This window comes from Triticum aestivum, chromosome 6B (assembly GCF_018294505.1).
Source record: "Triticum aestivum cultivar Chinese Spring chromosome 6B, IWGSC CS RefSeq v2.1, whole genome shotgun sequence".
Lineage (NCBI taxonomy): Eukaryota > Viridiplantae > Streptophyta > Magnoliopsida > Poales > Poaceae > Triticum > Triticum aestivum.
The window spans coordinates 115,298,733-115,304,716 of record NC_057810.1 but is presented as its reverse complement, the minus strand read 5'-3'; positions in this window follow the sequence as shown (position 1 = coordinate 115,304,716).

Genomic DNA, 5,984 nt, shown 5'->3' with positions numbered 1-5,984 from the left:
CCATCGCCCCCCTGTCTATCTTAGGGGTGTGGCTCCGGGGGTTGTGCGCGCGTCCCCTTTTAATGGAAAAACAGAATGTCCGCACTGCGCATGTCAACCAACCGCACTGCATGCATTAGCGCGAGGCCGAGCAGGGGGTGGGGAGGGGGGGTCGTGACCCCCCCTCCACATCCCCCTGCGAGGCCGAGCCTAGAACGAGTCGGAGCAAGCGGCGTCGCCGCATGCGTAGGCGAGTCCGTCATACCTCCTTGCCAGCGCATGCATGCAGCACCGTCGCCGTGGCGCGGCACGCGCAAAGCGCGCTCCCTGCCGTCGACGGGCCCGCACCACCCCATTCCATCGAGCACCCCCTAAACCCCCATATCCCGATGCGCTTAGCTCCAAAGTGGAGTCAGTGGACCCACACGACGGCGCTCAACCCCTAAACCACCCCGACCAATGCCCTACGCCGCCGTAAGACTTCGCCGGAGAACCCCGTTCTCGGCCACCGCCTCGGACCGCCTATATAAAGGGCTCCCGAGCTCGCCCTCGAGCACACACCTCTTTTGCACCTCACCAGCACCCTGCCAGGCCACCAGGGGAACCTCGAGGAGGTCCTCTTCCACAGCTCCGTCCGCCCTGTTCCGCCTCGGCCTCCACCACGATTCACTCTGGTGAGGCCATCTCCGGTGCCCTAATCATGTTAGCTACCACCTCAGGCTACCGCAAGTCTAACCCCCTCCTCAATTTCATCTCCGCAGCACTCTACGACGAGACCCTCGACTGCGTGAACCGCCGTCCGCCTGAGCTAGGGCCGCCGTCGACACAGTATTCGCCGGCAACCACCACCACCACCCAGAGACGCGGAACGGTGCACTGATCATAGAGGTAAACCCCGATCACCTTGCCTCGCCGTGGATCGCCGCCGGCGACCACCGCACCTCTTGGGCGCCGTCCCGCTCTGTTCCTCTGTTTGAACTTTCAAACCCGACAGGTGGGGCCCGCCTGTCAGCCTCACAACCGTTTCTTTTAAACGAAATGTTATTTGTATTTTTCTGCAGAACCCCCTGGAATTTTTCTGTTTCATTACAGATGAGTCCTTGGGTTAAAATACTTATAACTTTTTAATAGAAGGGAATTTTTGAGTGATTCTTTTTGTGTTCTCTTTGGATTTTTGTCCAGTTCTTTATCATATTTATTTGAAAAATATTTGGAACACTTTTCTGTACACTCATGGTATTTACGTTGCGTTTGTATTTTCTTTATACCGTAGATACCGGAGGAGGTGACGGAGCGGCAAACTTCGCACAGTTAGACTCCGACTACTCCGAACCAGGCAAGCATGTTTGAACTCTTGATATGATGAGTGTTGTTGCATGTTTGCATTTTTGTATAGTCATGGCATGTTTATGAACATCACTTTGCATGATATATCTCATGCACGCAATCGGAAAATAAGTTTCGGAAAGCATTATGTTGTTGGATACATATTTGCAAAGCCATGTGTTTGTATGAGGATGGGTAAGATGGCAGTGTTGTGACATGCCAGTCTTATGCCAGATTATTTGACTTCCATGTTGTCATGACACAATTCACTTTCCCTTTCATTCCATCCTATACTGTCACATGTTTTCCGAAAGGAATATGGCATAGTAAGTTGCAAATCGTTTTCCTGGTACACACCAAGTGGAGAGGCCGGGATGAGGGTTCCATGGCCCTGGATTAAAGCCCGTCATCCGGTCAGGGGGCAAGGGTGTTTCCGGTTGGGACCGAGAGGGGGGCACCCCTTAGAGCGTGCGTTTAGAAATTTGATCCCATGCTATTCGAGGTTGTGGCCTCCCCGTCTCAAAGTTTTTCTTGGACGTTGGCCAGGGTGATTCCTCGCAACGTGAGGTGAAATGGGTGTTGACTAGTTAAATGTGTTTCTACTGAAATACCATGAACGGAACTAGTCCTTCGTGACTACAGAAATCCGTTGGCTGTGTTCAGTTCTTTCAATTATCTTGTACTTTGTTCGAGTACTATAATTATCTTATCTTATCAGGTATTCAGCCTCAGTGACGGACTAATCTCATTATTTACATTTATTGCAAAGCCCTGTCTGTGATGTTGCTCAGACGTCCGACGGTGGCATACCTGTTATTTACTTTTGTTATAAGCCCTGTCTGTGATGTCGCTCAGACGTCCGACGGTGGCATATCTGTTATTTACTTTTGTTATAAGCCCTGTCTGTGATGTCGCTCAGATGTTCGACGGTGGCATACCTGTTATTTACTTTCGTTATAGACCCTGTCTGTGATGTCGCTCAGACGTTCGACTGTGGTATTTCTTTTAAAGCCCTGTCTGTGATGTCGCCCAGACGTCCGACAGTGGTATTTCTTTTAAAACCATGTCTGTGATGTCGCCTAGACGTCCGACTGTGGTATTTCTTTTAAAGCGCTTTATGTGAGGTCGCCCAGACGTCCGACTGTGGCAATTCTTTTAAAGCCCTTTATGTGATGTCGCCCAGACATCTGACTGTGGCATTTATTTTAAGCCCTTTATGTGGTGTCGCTTAGACGCCCGACTGCAGCATGCATTTTATTTATTTACCTTTCAAGGCGTCGCTCCAGACACCCGATCGGTTTTTCAGCTATTTATTTTATTTACCAAGTCATACAAATCTTACCATTGTCATATGAGCATCATCCTTTATTCATGACGCATTCATGCATTCACTGATTATATCTTTTGTCTGAACTATCTTGCGAGTACTTTCAAGTACTCACCTGGCTTGTTGATTTGGCCAGATGCTGACAAAGGCGATCTCATGGATGAAGAGTTTCATAGCAAGTCCGACGCCTAGAGGAGTCCCAGTCAGTCCCATGCGATCCTGTCTTGGTCATTGTATTATCCGCTTCCGCAACCCCGAATAATTTCATCGAGCCTCACTTCGACGCTCGATGTGCCGCCAGTAGAAGTCAAGTTATCCACCACCACTTTTCCCTCGAGCTAGTAGCATGCCACCCCATCCCTGTGACATTACCGCCCATACATAATGTATTGGTGAGTCTGTAATAAATTGTTGAGCAGCTTCAACTCAACCCTGTAATATATTTGATGCTACTGGTTCTCTGTTTATCAAGTTTTGTCTACCAGAAAGGATGACTTTTCCTATACTGGGATTTAAAGATCGGTTTTCTCAATAAATATTTTTATTGAAAAACCGGTCGTGACAGACTTGGTATCAGAGCCAGGCTGACTGTAGGAAGCCACTAGGTGCAATCGCTAATTGGTTATTAGCATGATAGAGCTATTCATGTTTTTACAAATGTAGTCATTTTCTGACAGTCAGCATAAAATTTATGATCTGACCACTCAGAATTTTTGCCTACTTTTGTAGATGGCCAGCAATGACTGCGAGTCTTAGATGTTCGCCAACGTGCCTGAGGGGTTCGACAAACTCCTCTCCTTCATCGTTCAGGTCGCGATGGGGCCATCCGTACGCCCAGTCTTCACGCTTTATCCACACAAGATCAACGACAGTCTGACTATGCACCAGGCCGCGGTGCAATTCAGGGGAGGCCATGCTGAAGTACGCCGTCTCCGATTCGTGGGGAGAGCCATGCCTACAGAAAGGCATGCTATGCAGATGGGTGCCCGCGAGACGATAGCCCGTCTTCGGTATGTTCTTCCGGCAATGAAGACCCGTCGCTACCGCTACCTTCCATGCCATGTGCCTTACACCTGTCACTACTCTTTCTCTTGCCCCAGAGGAGAGCATGACGAAGCCTTTGAGATGCTTGTCGAGTACCTCCGAGCCTTGGAGGCAGCATTCGACTTCATGGTGGACGACCTCGTAGCTGCACGCATGGACTCAGTTCATGGCTGTGCTGCTAACAGGAGGGAACTCCTGCACACCGCTCCACCACTGACTTTTGTGTCATCCACAACCTCTCACTCACCTACCATACTCGCCACTGCTCATCGTCTACCTATCACAGAGGCATTTAACCAGGCTGTTGCACCCACTCCCGTCCGCTCTGCACCACTTGTTGCACCCACTCCCGTCCGCGCAGCGCCACTTGTTGCACCCACTCCCATTCGTGCTACCCCACCTATTCCACCCACTCATATTTGCGTTATTCCGCCTAAGGCACTTGCTCCATCAGCACATCACAACGTTTCTCGTCTGGAACCTATTGGCGAGGAAAAGGTTGATTCCCCAGCGTCTCTGCGTCTCACCCTCGGCAGGCCAAGGGAGATCCTCACCATCTCCGACTAAGTACGCATAGACGCCATGCGATGTATCAACTTGTGTAATATGTTATTATGTACTTTAGGTTCTAAGAAGTAGCCTGTTTGCGCATCATGTAGGATCTGGAGGAGTGCACTAGTTAAATAACATGTCAGGATTATGTACGCATATCCTGAGTGATGTAATGTATAATTATGCCCGCATGTAAGATACGCGCTAGTCCTTCTCCGCGCGCAATCATGTGTTTTCTAAAATTACCGTGGAGTTTAAAAATGTTCTTTGTGTGTGATTTTATTGACTTTTGTGACTCTCTTTCTTGTCTTACGAGTTCACAAAAATTATATCCCCAGAGTGAAAGATGTCTCGTCCTTGGACGCGCTCCATGCCAACTCAGCCAGAAGAAAATTATGCCACACCGCAGAACCAGAATTTCACTCAGGGTCAGACAAGTCAATAGGACAGTGAAACAGCTTTTACGCAAGTTTGTCGTTTGTATGAACAGAGTCAGCAGCAACATCAGGAAATGATGAACCAATTCATCAATATGGGAAGTAACCGTGGTCAGTATCAACCGCAATCCAAATTATCTGAGTTACAAAAGACGCGTCCTCCAACATTTTCTCATACTGACAAGCCTCTTGAGGCCAAGGACTGGCTTCGAGACATGGAGAGGAAATTAATTATCGCACAACGTTCAAACCGTGAAAAAGTACTGTATGCACCACATTATCTCACAGGTGCAGCTGCATCGTGGTGGGAAAACTTCCTGCACATGCACCCCAACGAAGACGAAATCACCTGGGAAAATTTCAAAGAAGATTTTCGTGGAGCACATATTCCTAAGAGCATCATGAAAATCAAGAAGAAGGAATTTGATGAACTCAAGCAAAGAGCCATGACAGTGTCAGAATACAACAACCAATTCACACTGCTGTCTCGCTACGCCAATGAAGAACGCATGACCGAGAGCAAGAAGATGGAAAAATTCTTGGAAGGCCTCGCACCCGCCTTTAAGTGCCAGCTAGTTGTGCACACCTTTCTAGATTTTAAAACACTGGTGGATAAGGCAATTACCCTAGAAAATGAGCGACATAGCCTGGAAGATATCCGCAAACGAAAAAGGGACCAGACTAATTTTTCTCGCAATCACAGAAGCAAGAAGGAATCTCAGAAGGGAGATTCACACAAAACCACGGTGAATAATTCACGTCCAACTAAGAATTTCCATGCAAGAGACAAAGAGTTCACCTATCGCCCAGGCGTTACCTGTTATGCTTGTGGAGAAGAAGGGCACTATGCCAAGCAGTGTCCCAAGCCAAGGAACTCAAACCAGAAGCCCAACAATGGTGGAAATAATTCAGCACCAAAAAGAAGCAATTTCAACCCCAACAACAACCACCGTAAAGGTCACTTGAACCACGTGACCTGAGAGGAAGCACGCAACGCCCCAGATATCGTACTCGGTATGTACCCCGTCAACACAATACCTGCCATGGTTTTGTTTGATTCTGGAGCTTCTCACTCGTTCGTTTCGAAAAGTTTTGCTTTGCAAAATGATTTTTCGATGCTTCCCTTGGAAAAATCAATGGTCATCAAGTCCCCTGGGATTAAGCAAGTGACCCAGAGTTACTGTCAAGGTGTGGTTATTGAATTTGAAGGATTGAAATTTTACGCCAACCTTATTGTACTGGAAAGCAAAGGACTGGATGTCATCCTAGGAATGGATTGGTTGACCACCAACAAAGGTTTTATTGACTGCTTCAACCGT